This window comes from Aquarana catesbeiana, linkage group LG01, assembly GCF_042186555.1.
Source record: "Aquarana catesbeiana isolate 2022-GZ linkage group LG01, ASM4218655v1, whole genome shotgun sequence".
NCBI lineage: Eukaryota > Metazoa > Chordata > Amphibia > Anura > Ranidae > Aquarana > Aquarana catesbeiana.
The window spans coordinates 319,451,579-319,466,248 of NC_133324.1; the positions used below are offsets into that span (position 1 = coordinate 319,451,579).

General features: G+C 43.7%; 1 protein-coding gene across 2 annotated transcripts in view; it reads right to left on the minus strand.

The window, feature by feature from the left end:
• SLC8B1 (solute carrier family 8 member B1) overlaps positions 1 to 14,670 on the minus strand; it is a 127,537-nt gene that overhangs the window by 109,062 nt on the left and 3,805 nt on the right. The window contains exon 2 of one of the 2 annotated variants that reach the window (XM_073630196.1): positions 1,776 to 1,837. The exons of the other annotated variant lie outside the window; for it this stretch is intronic. The gene's annotated coding sequence lies outside the window, so the exon portion shown is untranslated. The remainder of the gene's footprint in view (positions 1 to 1,775; positions 1,838 to 14,670) is intronic. 2 annotated transcript variants of the gene reach the window in all.

The window sequence follows — 14,670 nt, forward strand, 5'->3', positions numbered from 1 at the left end:
TTGCTGATTTTATGCATTTGCTCACTGACAAAGAAATGATCAGTCTATAATTTTAATGGTAGGTTTATTTTAACAGTGAGAGAATAACAACAAAAATCCAGAAAAACGCATTTCAAAAGTTATAAATCGATTTGCATTTTAACCACTTCTGGACCAGCCGCCGCAGTTTTATTGTGACAGGTTGGCTCGGCAAATCGACGTTACCTTTACGTTGTAAAGGTTTTTTTTTTTTTTTTAAATAACAAACATGTTATATTTACCTCCTCTGGGCAAGGGTTTTTCACAAAGCGGCCCCAATCCTCCTTTTCTGGGGTCCCCCGGCGGCGCTCCTGGCTGCTCTTATGCATCGAGTCCCCCCACAGAGAGCCGCTTTCTATGGGGGCACTCGTGCGGGCGCACTCCCGAGTCCTGCTGCTGCGTCCATTGACACAGACATCAGGACTCGGCCTCGCCCCCAGCTCCTGTGTCACTGGAGTTGATTGACAGCAGTGGGAGCCAATGGCTCCCGCTGCTATCAATCTATCCAATGAAGACCCGAGACAGCTGCTGGGCTCGTTCTCATCGCTGGAAAGATTGGGTTCGGGTAAGTAAAAGGGGGGCTCTGTGGGGCAGCTGCACCACAAAAGGTTTTTCACCTTAATGCATTGCATGCATTAAGATGAAAAACCTTGAGACTTTACAACTCCTTTAAGGTAAAGTGGACCTTCACTCCTCAAAAGGGACTAAGTATTTGCTTCTGCCCCACTCTCTACAATATAGAAGCTAGGGTTTTTTCCTTCTTTTTCTAAATCCGTCGCTACTATTCTCACCCAGTCGGGAAGAATGTGCCCTTGCTCCTGCACCCTCCTGGGATATCCTCGTCACATATCTCAGGATACTGCAGGAGCAAAAACACAGAGCGGCTGGAAGGTGAAGCTGGAGGTGCATCACTGGGGGCTGGCTGCCTAAACCTGGAAAAGATGGGCAAGCTCCCAATGACTGAAGAGGCAAAGATGCCAATACGAAACCTGGGCTGTCGCAGCAGAACAGCAGATTGCCACGGGACAATGTTGGGCAGGCAAGTATATATTTTGAAGAGAACCCAGCATAACAGGTATGAAGGGTTGAAGTTTCTCCAAGTAGTTGTGAACATACAATGTTTTAGACACTTTCTAATACAGTTATAATTGTTATATATGCAGGTACCATGTCTGCTTTTGTTTTAATTTCAGTAATGATCTTTCTTACCTTTTTTACAAGAATAAACAATTCTGTCATGTGACAATTCATCTTTTCTTCCTGAATGAGGGGCAAGGTTATAGGACACTGTGCAGACACACACTGTGCCTGTATTCAATAGTCTGCTCAGCATGAGGCAAGATGCAGGGGGTGTGTTTAAGGGGCAGGCTCTGATTGGGAGGGGGGTGTGTGCCAGGGGTGGGCTGTGATTGGGAGGGGGACAGAGTAGCTGTACAAACCACCCAATACAGGCATGCTGTGTGTCTGCACGGTGTCCTGTACCTCTGAATGGTCAGCCAACGGACGAAAACTGACCACGCTAACACAGATCTGTTTCTGTACTTTGTGCGGTCAGTTTATAAGGAAGAAAGGTGACTGGCAGGATCAAACAGGTACTTCAGATAGAAGTACATGAAAATGATAGAGACTGTGATTTATAAAATACACATATGTAAACACACACATAAAATAAATATTTGGGGTAACATACACTTTACTACTACAGCAACTTCTTTCAGCTTTACCAAAATCACAGTAAACTATAAGAGCATACTCACGACTGATAGATTCTTGGAAATGCCTGACAAACCGGAACTATTTAATGAATATATAATGTAACCTATGAAGAACAACAAAAGCATCGAGTTAGGATTTGTATTAACAATGCAGTTATTTTGAGAACATGTATATCTTATCGCTCTATAGGCTATTCATTGTCAGATTTTATTTGTTAGCGTATTTGTTAAGCTATATTGCCTCCAAGGCCTCTTTTCTATTGTGCGAAGCCCTTTGACATAGATTTGTTGAGGCTGTGCAGTTCCATAGCAGAGACATATACAGTAAAAATTTTGAAATATTAACTTCCTCATATTTTTCTTACTGAATATTTACATGAAAAAAAAAAAAAAAAAAAAAAAAAGGATTAGGCAATGGCTGTACCCCACCCACTATACATTTTTGGCCCCCTAGAGCCCAGGCTATGCCGCCTTTAAAGGAAATGAAAAAAAAAAAAAAAGAGTTTGAACATGCACTAAAACACGCACAAACGCATGCTTTCATTTATTTCTATTGGTTTTAATGTAGGACGTATGTGTCTAAAAATGGGCAACTGAATGCAGTTTAAATCAGCGACTGGCATTTCATAGACAAGTACCTTCCTTCTGTTTTATTGGATCATTACATAGCAGTTTATGTCAAGGGCTAACCATGAAAAATATGTATGCTTTGCTTGCTCTACACAGCTAATATCCGACCAGGGCGATGCCCAGTTTGACCACATGGAGTCATTTTAGGCATACTAAAGTGAGGAATTACCTTATTAGATATTCAAACGAATGTTCACACGAACATTTGAATGCACATTCTCAGTACATTCGATGACTTGATTTTGATAAATGTTGTTCAAAAGTACCGTATTTATCGGCGTATAACACGCACCTTCATTTAAGAAGGAAGTTTCAGGAAAAAACTTTTGAAGCAAAATAAGGGTCAGTGCCTATTAATCAATAATCAATGCCCATCTGAAGCTTCACCTATGCCCATTAATGCAGCCTGATCGGTGCCCATCTGCAGCTTCACCTATGCCTATTAATGCAGCCTGATCGGTGCCCATCTGCAGCCTCACCAGTGGCCATTAAAGGATATGTAAAGGTTTGTTTTTTTAATAAAAAAAAAAACCAAACAACTATGTCATACTTCCGTCCTCTGTGCAGTTGGTTTTGCACAGAGTGGCCCCGATCCTCCTCTTCTGGGGTCCCTCAGCAGCGCTCCTGGCCTCTCCTCTTCTTGAGTGCCCCCTTGGAGAGCAGCACTCCCTCGGGGCACTTGTGCGGGCGTGCCCCCGTTTCCTGTTGCTGCATCCATTGACACAGACAGCAGGACTCGGCCCTGCCCCCCGGCTGTCAATCAAATCCAGTGACGTGGGAGCTGGGAGGCAGGCTGCACGGCTATCAATCTATCCAATCAGGACCCGAGACACCGGCTGAAGCTGGTGTGCTTGTTCCCGTCGCTGGAAAGACTGGGTTCAAGTAAGTAAAAGGGGGGCTCTGGGGGGGGAGCTACATCACAGGAGGTTTTTCACCTTAATGCATAGAATGCATTAAAGTGAAAAACCTTGAGGGTTTACAACCCCTTCAATGCAGCCTGATCAGTGCCCATTAATGCAGCCTCACCAGTGCCCATTAATGCAGCCTGATCAGTGCCCATCTGCAGCCTCGCCATTGCCTATCATTGCAGCCTCACTATTGCTCATTAATGCAGCCCGATCAGAGCCCATCTGCAGCCTTACCATTGCCCATTAATGCAGCCTCACCAGTGTCGGGTTACACAGAGGGATCTCCTGTTTACTCGGCGCTCGCAGTCACACACAGTCCCGCCTCCTCGACCGGCTCCTATGATATAGATAGAACAATGATCCAGTGCCGGGACATGCGACATCTACCCTAGGAGCCGACCAGGAGGCGGGACTGTGTGACTGAGAGCCCTGAGCAAACAGGAGATCCCGGCTCTGTGTAATCTGGTGGGACACAATCCAGTTCTTGTGCATCTTCTAACTCTTGGTGTGGTCCAAGCATGATTTCAGCCCATTTAAATGAACGGGCTGAAATTGTACTGCACCTGGAAAACATGTGAATCGCACAGGAACGCACAGTGTGACCCTGTGTGATTCATCGCATGAACCGGCCCTGATTCCTGGAGCCCAGTGCAGGAAAAAGTTCCGCCACCTGGCTCCACTTACTTGCCTGGCAGGGGTGCACTAGTGTGAGCACCTGGGGCGATTGGCCTGCATGTCTAGCGGGGTGCCCAATGTCCCGGATGCCATGACTGTCCCCTGTGTAGCAGCCAGCATCTCTTTGAATCAGGGGTGGGGGAGAGGGTACTGCATGTGCTAGGGGGCACTTTGGGAGGAGGGAGGACGGGCAGAATTTCCTAAAACGCCCCCAGGCACATGCAGTACCCTCTTCCCCACACCCAAATCACTGCAGGTGTTAATTTTTATTAGCTCCCCCCGCGCAAGTGTCATGTAGTGTGTGTGTTAATGACAGACCTCAGATGAGCGGCACATGCACAGCGGCATCTCGCCTCCTCCCAGGCTCCTCCTCCTGTATGTGTACACAGAAGACATCTGAGCGGAGGAGGCGAGTTCATCGGAATTGCACTGATGTCAGCTGCCATAAAGAGCTGAGATCGCGTGGGACATCAAACACCCCGCACAACCCACATTAGCGCGCCCCTCCCAAGAAAGTCACTGCTCCAGCAGGATTGCATTCATTCACTGGCAAGCGAAGGGTGGCCAATCAAGAAGGTATGGTTGCGCCGGCCCTGCTGACAACCCCCCCCCCCCCCAGGGTGTGGCACCCGGGGTGGACCGCCCCACCCCCCCTCCCGTGGTACACAAATTGGGTGCTGTGTACACTCTGGCAGCTGCTGTCAAATAAAAAAAAAAAAAAGGAGCTATCTGACTCAATGTTTTTCAACAACACTGCTCGGACAACAGAAAGATACAAAGTAACATTTTTACTTTTGTATCTCTTCTGTTTCATTCCCCTGCAGGTATTAAGGAATTAAAGTGATTGTAAGGCTTCATCTTTTTTTTTTTTTTTTAAATAACAAACATATCATACTGACCTCCACTGTGCAGCTCGTTTTGCACAGAGTGGCCCCGAACCTCAACTTCTGGGGTCCCTCGCCAGCTCTCCTCTTATCAGATAACCCCCTAAGAGAAGCGCACTCCCAGGGAGGTTACCTTGCGGGCGTGCTCCCGAGTCCAGCATTTGCGTCAATAGACACGAATGCCGGACTTGGCCCCGCCGCCCACATCATTGGATTTGATTGACAGCAGCGGGAGCCAATGGCTGCGCTGCTATCAATCTATCCAATCAAGAGCCGGGACCCTGTGCAGAGAGCGAGAGCGTGTCTCCGCCGAGTGAATGAAGGGGCTCAGGTAAGTAAAATGGAGGGGGCCGGGGGGCAGTCACTGCCAGAAGTGTTTTCACCTTAATGCATAGAATGCATTAAGGTGAACAAACACGAGTGTTTACAACCCCTTTAACTTTTTTTTTTTTTTCCTGGTCCTCTGTTAAAGTGATACTAAAGTCTCCCTTTTTTTTTTTTTATTAAAAATAACAAACATGTTATACCTCCTCTGTTGCAGTGGATTTGCACAGAGCAGCCCCAATCCTCCTCTTCTCTTGCCCCTCTTCGGTGCTCCTGGCCCCTCCCTCCTGTTGAGTATACCCACAGCAAGTAGCCACAGTAGTCCCCACAGCTCCGTGGGTTCCTTTTCTCTCCTCATTGGCTAAATGACTTTGATTGACAGCAGCGGGAGCCAATGGCGCTGCAGTCCTGTCTCAGCCAATGAGGAGGAGAGTTCCAGGCTGCAGAGACACTCCTACAACATCTCTGGATCTAGATGGGACTCAGGTAAGTATTAGGGGGCTGTGGGAGACTGCTGCACACAGAAGGCTTTTTACTTTAATGCATGGAATGCATTAGGATAAAAAAAAAACCTTCTGCCTTTACAATCACTTTAAACCCCTTATTAACCCTTTAGTTTTTTAACTTATTCTCCTTTCATTAATTTACCTGCATATTTTTTTAAAAATATTTTTACACATTTAACATATATTTACACATTTCACATGAAAAAAAAAATTGAAAAAAGAAAAACCCACTTTATTTCATTTGGATCTAAATTTGCAATGCTTTGTACCCACATTTTTAATCAGGTACACTTTATCTACAGTAAGGGCGGTTTCACACTGCCGTGCTGCAGTTTGGCAGTAGCACAGTGTAAACACATTTTTGTATGGGTTACCAGAACTTTCCTATAGATTTAGATCATGCATTTGTACAATAAAAAAGTCTATGTGAAGGCGAGGGTAACCCGCACGAAAACCATATGTATGTTTAAACTAACACTGGTCAAATAACACTGGTGTTTTGTTATGTTTTATTGTCTAAGGATTGTAAAAAAAAAAAAAAAAAAATCAATTTTGCAAGACAATATTATGAAAAGATTAAAATATGTTTTTTTTCCCCTTAAAAAACAATATATGTGAACCTTTACCTTGTAAAACAACCCATGCAGTTTAACCAATTGCCGACTAGCCGCCGTCATTGTACGTCAGCTTAGGAGCTATTGTGCCGCCGGAGACGAGCGCACCCACTGGCCAGCGGGGGGAGCTAATCAGCGGGTAGGGCGGACACGATGTCGCGATTGTTCCCTGCAGTGACAGAATGGGGATCTCCATTCTGACAGGGGAGATCACATAGATCCTGTCTTTCTGCTATGCAGGAAGACAGATCTGCTTGTTTCCCCAGTCACACACTTCCCCATACAGTTAGAAAACACCTGCAGGGAACACAGTTAACCCTTTGATCGCTCCTGATGTTAACCCCGTCCCTGCCAGTGTCATTAGTACAACAACAGTGCATATTTTTAGCACCGATCACTGTAATAATGTCACTGGTTCCCAAAAAATGTGAAAAATGTTAGGTGTCCGATCTGTCTGCCGCAATGTCGCAGTCTTGCTAAAAATCGCAGATCGCTGCCATTACTAGTAAAAAAAAAAAAATAATAATAATAAAAATGCAATAAATCTATTCCCTATTTTGTAGATACTATAACTTTTGCACAAACCAACCAATATAATATATGTAGAAGAATACATATCGGCCTAAACTGAGGAAGAAATTTGTTTTTTTATTTTTTTTGGGGGGGGGGGTATTAATTATTTCCCAAAATTGAAGCTCTTTTTTTGTTTATAGCACAAAAAATAAAAACCGCAGAGGTGATCAAATACCACCAAAAGAAAGCTCTGTTTGTGGGAAAAAAAAGGAAACAAATTTAGTTAGGGTACAGCGTCACACGCAATTGTTAGTTAAAGCAACGCAGTGCCATATCGCTAAAAATGGCCTGGTCATTAAGGGGGTAAAACTTTCCGGTCCTTAAGTGGTTAAAACAGAAACGAAAGACAAACTATTGTGTATATATTTATGCACATATACATACAAACACACATACTGTATTATAAATATATATTTTACATAATCTTGGTTCTTTCTTAGTTGCATAAGGGCCTTAGAGAGGTGGGGGTAGAGAAGCAGCAGTACACTGATCTTCTCAGTGAATGGCTGTGCAGGGGGACATGTCAATACAAATCACTGGAGGACAGGCAGGCTGTGCTCCCAGCACAGACAGAAAACTGACCACACTGGGATGGATGTGCTTTCATGCCTACGGTAGTCAGTTTAAAACAGGAAAGCGGGGACACTTACAGCATCACCAGGTATTTCACACAGCAAAGTAAGCAATAAAGAGAGAACAGAATGCTTTTTAAAGTGGGAGTAAACTCCCATGTATGATATTTACCTATAGGTAAACCTGTGCCCGTTTAGGAGATATTTTCTTTAGATGCACTGGTGACGTCACCGACACATGTGATCTGAAGGAACAGCATACCAGTGGCGTTCCTTCAGAGCCACGCTGTAGACAGTGACTCTCGCACGCCTACATTTTCAGGCAAGTCTGTCATAATGTGCTAGTATGCTATGCATACTAGCACATTATGACTTTAACTGCTCGGGTCCAATTTTTTGGATGCGGTTGTACACGGTACAACAGACATATCAGGAATATGAAATTCTGGGATAACATATTCTTTAAAGTAATGACAATAAAATTGCTCTGGCCCATAGGGAGTGAACAGGTGAAAGAAGAAGTCTCAACAGCAATAGAGAACAAAACACATGTATAAGCACTTTGACCTGTTTTGAGGATTGTCGCGGTAGCAAAACACACTGACAAACACCCATAAGCATAATGAGCAAACAAGGGCAGCGACTGATTGTTTTCTGTGCCTTGATCTATCAGCCTGCTGCAGTACATCGATTCACGCGATCAGAGCTTCTCTGCCTTATCACCATTGACCCAAGGTACACAATATGCAGTAGATTTACAACATGATTGTAGATGAATAGATGTTGTATGCTAGGGGATCTGCTTTTCCTTGTAATGAGATCAAGTTGTCAGGGTTGTTGCAGCACTTTCACCCAGCTGGTGCCAGGAAATAAACAGAGAAGAGGGGGTGTTGCCTAGTGCTGTGCTGTAACTCCCTGATGGGAATGTCCATAAATTGGGTTTTAGACTGGGAAGGAGCTGACAGTACATACAGACATAAAGATGTACGTTTTCTTTTGTTTTTTACAATGTGGCCATAGTTCTACATGCACATAGTTCCCTTAAAGGATTTTGCAAGGATACTGTAGTTTTGGTTATACCTTAAATCGATTCCAAACAATTTACTTTTGCTCTGAGCAGGCTTAAAGCGGTGTTCCAGGAGCAGAATTTTTTTTTTTTTTTAAAAGTCAGCCGCTACAAACACTTACCTGTCCAGGGAGCCCGCGATGTCGGACCCCGAGGTCGATCCATCCATCAGATCAGGTGCAGGCGCCGCCATTGTAACTAAGGGAAACCTTGCGGCCTCACTGCCGGTTTACAACTGTGCATGCTCGAGTCGAGCAGCGCTTTGTGAATGGCCAGCTTGTCTTCTGGGACGCACATAGGTCTCAGAAGACAACGGGGGGGAGGCTCGCCGCAGAAGAGGATGTGACATCCAGGGCCACGTCCTGGCTGGATCGGAAGTACACTCAATATTTCCAAAAAAGTGCTATAGAAGAAAAAAAAAAAGTTTTAAATATCCAAAAACGAGGGGTGGTGAGGTGGTTTTTTATTTAAGACCACCTCTCAAAAGTGGTTGAAACTCCACTTTAAAGTAAATGTAAAGTTTTTTTGTTTTTTTTCTCTAAATAAAAATAACAAACATGTTAAACTTACCTGCTCTGTGCAAGGGTTTGGCACAGAGCAGCCCTGATCCTCCTCTTCTGGGGTCCCCCGCAGGCGCTCCTGGCTCCTCCCCTTCATTGGGTGCCCCCACGGAGAGCCGCTTTCCCTGGGGGCACCTGGGTGGGTTTGCTCCTGAGTCCTGCTGTTGCATCCATTGACACAGACAGCAGGACTCGGCCCGCCCCTGGCTCCCGTGTCACTGGATTTGATTGACAGCAGTGGGAGCCAATGGCTCCTGCTGCTATCAACCTGTCCAATAAAGGAGAGAGACAGCGGCTGGAGCCGTTGGGCTTGTGCACATCGCTGGATCGGGCTCAGGTAAATAAAAGGGGGAGGGGGCAGGTCTGGGGGGCAGATGCAGCAAAGAAGGTTTTTCATCTTAATGCATAGAATGCATTAAAGTGAAAAACCTTGAGACTTTACAAACACTTTAAGCTAACCAAAATTTACATGTTTTTTTTTCTTTTTTTCTTCCAATTAGCCAGTGGGCGGATTGAAAAAAAAAAAAAAGAAGACAAACGGATTTCTCAATCCACAGAAGCGAGGTGCACAGGTGGGACATTGCATTCTAACAGCAGGACTCTCCTCTGTCAGAATACACTGGTCAGCAGCTACAGCCAGGCAATCGAGAAACAATTTCCAACAAGCCCATATGACAAAAGGTCATGTAACGATCGACTCCTGTTAAGCAGGAAATGGACACACATGGATCAAAATTTGGCTGGATCCTGTAGAACCAGCCAAAAGTTCAGTCCATCTACAGCTAGGGCTTTTTAACCCCTTCCCGCTGAGCGTACGCAGATGTGCGTCCTCGGGAGACCCGATCAACAATCCACCGGGAGACCCTATCAACAATCCACCAACTCCGGCGGCTAGCCACAGACTGGAACAAAGCTGGAAACAGCTTTTTTCCAGTCTCCTGAATGTAAACACGGAAGCGACGTCATGACGTCACTTCCCATTTACTCGGCTGCCAATGGCGCCGGTTTAAAAAAAAATATACAGTATTCAGAATCGCCGAAAACAGCGATCTGAATACTTTGAAGTGCAAAGGAGGGATCGAGTACCTGTCACCACCTATTACTGTCACAAGTGATCTTTAAATTCCTTAAGACAGCAATAAAAGTGATATATATATATATATTTTTTTAAACAATTTATTAATATAAAAATAAATAAAATAAATAAGAAAACATTTTTTTTTAAAGCACCCCCGTCCCCGCGAGCTTGCGCAGCAAAGAAAACGCATACAGAAGTTGCGGCCGCATATGTAAACGGTGTTGAAATCACACATGTGAGGTATCGCTGCGATCGTCAGAGCGAGAACAATAATTGTAGCACTAGACTTCCTCTGTAACGCTAACCTGGTAACCGTAAAAAAAAAATTAAAGCGCCGCCTATTGAGATTTTTAGGTACAGTAGTTTGTCACCATTCCACGAGTGCGTGCAATTATAAAGCGTGACAGTATCTATCTATTTGGTATCTATTTACTCAGCATAACATCATCTTTCACATTATACAAAAAAATTGGGCTAACTTTACTGTTTCGTTTTTTTTAAACTCATGAAAAAGTGTCCACAAATACCGTGTGACATAAAATATTGCAACAATCGCCATTTTATTCTCTAGATTCTCTGCTAGAAAAATATATATATATAATGTTTGGGGGTTCTAAGTAATTTTCTAACAAAAAATATGGATTTTAACTAGTCATGAAAGGGTTAAACAGGTCACATTATGTTCCCCTAGATATGATTAGGACATTCAGTACAATCCCCAGCTCTTGCATTATGCAACTGTTCAAGTGAAAACTAATGCCAGAATGTGCTATAGGAGGCAGAGAATGTAGACTTTCGTGTTTTTTTTTTTTTTACTTCTCTCAACCTTCCTAATACCACCTAGGGCCATAGATTATCTTGCTGCGTTCAACCGCAAATGTAATGGCCACGAGCAGGAAGCACACAAAAAAAAAAAAAAAAAATTAAAAAAGGAATGAAAAAAAATGACCAGTATGTAAATGTTGGGATATAGTAGTGCCCCTGCGACTGGCTACTCTGAGAGCAATCATCAGATCCAGATTCATTGGGTGATACTGGTGTGAGACTGAATCATATGTACCAAAAGGGCAGTACTGTTTTCACGTGGAATTTACGATCATCACAACCTATGCTTAAACCTATGCTTACTATGCAAGAAGGAGGTCACCATGGCAAGAAAAGAAACATTGTGTATACAGCTCTGCAGATCATTTCAGGGTTACATCTTTCCCAACCAATACAATTTTCTCCAGGAATAATATCCAGTTGTATCATGTCACGCCCAGTGGTTGTAGACCATTTCTGGCACACAGCCTGGTCTCTAGAATTTATGCACAGTGAGCAGCTCAGAACACGAGAGAGATCTATTGAGGTACTGATGTCCGTTACTTCAGCTGGAGCGTGCAAGGACCCAATCACACCTAAGCGTTTTGTAGCTTGAAATTCAAAGCTCCAAAATGCTGGAAGAGGAAAAAAAAAACAATAATTCTTTACAGAGATGGTTCACATCTCCACTACAAGACTTCTGAAGCTCAAAAAAGTTCTGGCCCTTTTTTTGTAGCTCGAATTAGACAGACTGGTGCGTTTCTGACGCGGTTTTTGTTTCATACAAATGCATTGGAAACGCTTTGTGCGTTTTGACACGCGTCTTTAACCCCTTACAAAAATAAGTAAAAAAAAAAAAAAATGTATAGAAAAATAAAAAGCGGATGAAAATTCTGAAAAAGCTGAATAGCATAGCAACAAATAATGAAACAAATAATTTTCTGCTCTATCGGATAACAAAAAAAAGACAACAAAGCTAAAAATGCTGTACAAAAATGCTCAAAAACATGCAGACAACCACAAAAAAAACGCTCAAAAATGCAATACTCAAGCCTTAATAGCAGTGATGCACTGACATTTCAGACGCCGAAAATAGGGTTTTCAATGTTGTGCCGAAAGAAAAAAAGTGCCGATAATGTTTTCCAAAAACGCCCACGATTTTGTCACAATTTTATCTAGCTTATGGTGTGCTTTTCATAGGTCATGTGACCCAGGAAAATGCATCAAAAAAGCAACACAGGTGCATTTTTGATGCGTTCTTGCTGCGTTTCAATGGGGAGGTACATTTTGTGGTGTGGTTTGCCAACTATGCACTAAAAATGCAGCAAGCAGGATTTTTAATACTGCTTCAAAAGGTGCCGGTAATGGCCGACAATAAATACATGTACATTCGGTTATATTCCGCACTTAGGTGTGGGAGGGCTGCTCCCTCTCTTGAGGTGGTCCCAACTGGAACACGCTTGAAAATAATTTTTACAGGTATAGGGTTGGTGGCGCTGCCCATCACCCGATGAGTGATCCTCCACAGTAAATCACCCAGAAAGAGTGAGTCACTGTGGAGGATCACTATTTGGGTGACGGGCAGCGACAATAAATACATATTCATATTATTAATTAAAAAGTCGAATATAATACAATTATTTATAAAAATATATATATTTTTAAAAACTGTCAACTTTGGTTTCGGCCAAATGAATAATTTTTGGCACCAAATTTTTCATTGCGGTGCACCACTACTTACAAGGACTCCCACAGCAGGCCTGCTCAGAGGAAAGCATTGCTAGGGCAAAAATCAGCTTTTAGGACCCATTCACACCCGATCATTTTCTAGCTCGAAGCTCCAAAATGCTCAGGGAGAAAAATAAATTACTGGTAATTAATTAATTTAAAAAAATCAATTATTCTCTATGGTGGTGGTTCACATCTCCACTCCAAAATGCTTGAAGCTCAAAAAAAAGTTTTGTAGCCACTTTTGAAGCTCGATTTGAGCAGATCGGTGCATTTTTGAAGCAGCTGAAAGCAGAAACACATAGCAACAAATTATGTAACAGGTGATAGTTTTCTCTATTGGCGAGTACAAATTTCCAAAGCACTTGGAAAACGCTGTACAATAAAAAGCTCAAAATGTGCAAACACGTGACAAAATGTCTGAAAAAAACCAAGCTCAGGTGTAAATGCAGCCTGCTGGATTTTACATGCAATATTCACTGTTCTCCTGGCAGGGATGACTTCCCCTGCCCCCCCCCCCACCACCACCACCACAAGTAGAAGACAATGGCTTGGCGGGAGGGATTCCCCAGCAGCACTGTCAGTGTTGATGGGGAAATCAAGTAAATTTTTTTTCCTTACGCTGGCTATACATGATTTACTTTCTTTCATTCAGACAGTGGATTGAACGAAAGAAAATTAAATGATTCCCCCATTCACACATTGGAGGTGGATGGGGGAATCCCTGCCAGGGAGCTATTGTATTTTGACAGTGAGGAGGCATCCCTGCTGTCAGAATACACTCATCAGCACCACCGGTTTGAGCCGGCGGCACTGATCTAGCTGAAGTTTTTCAAAAGGCTGGTTGTACAGAAGTCGACTGAGAGACCGACTTCTGTACAACCAGCCTGCCCATAGATAGATCAAAATTTGCCCGGTCCCTGCTGGCTGGCTTTAGTGTGAAAAGACTCTTACAAAAAACATTTATTTTGGAGTTATTTTAAAGCGGAGTTCCACCCAGGCAATCTGGGCAGAACTCACATGTGCGTAACGTCACATGCGCGCCCCACCCCCCTGCTGCTCGCGGCTCCCACTCCTTGCGAGGTATGATACTTTGCAGCTTCCGTCCCCTGCATCTTGCTACCTGTGCCTCAAGGTATGTGGGGCACATTTTTCTTAAGGGGATCACTGATGGGCATATTTTGTTAAGGGACACGCTGATGGGCACATTTTGTTGTGCCCATTAGAGTGCCCCTTAACATAAAATGCTCCCATTAGAGTGCCCAATTATAAAAGGTTCCCCCCTCACAGTGCCCCCTTTAGATTAGGTGTGCCCATCAGAGTGCTCCTTAACATCAGGTGTCCCTATTACAGCGCTTCCATTCATCAAGCATTCCCGTCAGTGTGCCCCTTAACATAAAATGTGCCCATCAGCGTGGCCCTTAACATAAAATAAGGGGCATGCTGATGGGCACATTTTATGTTAAGGGGCACACTTATGGGAACATTTTATGTTAAGGGGCACTCTGATGGGCACAACAAAATGCGCCCACCAGCGTACCTCTTAACATAAAATATGCCCATCAGCATGTCCCTTAATATAAAATAAGAGGCATGCTGATGGGCACATTTTATGTCAGGGGGTACTTTGATGGAACACATTACTTAAGGGGGTACTTTGATGAAACACATTACTTAAGGGGGTACTTTAATGAAACACATTACTTAAGGGGGTACTTTCATGAAACACATTACTTAAGGGGGTACTTTCATGAAACACATTACTTAAGGGGGTCCTTTTATGAAACACATTACTTAAGGGGGTACGCTGACGGTGGCAACTGATTCATGGGTAGTCTGAGGGGGGCACCCAATGTAATGAATTACTCTGGTAGGGGCACCTGATGTAAGGGAGAACATCCAATTTATATTAGTATTACCAGAGTGTGTAGAGGAAACAGTAACAAAAGTGCCAGAGAGTGTGGCTTGCGCCAAGAAAAGGAAAGTAGAGGCGTACAATATTTCATGGCATAGAC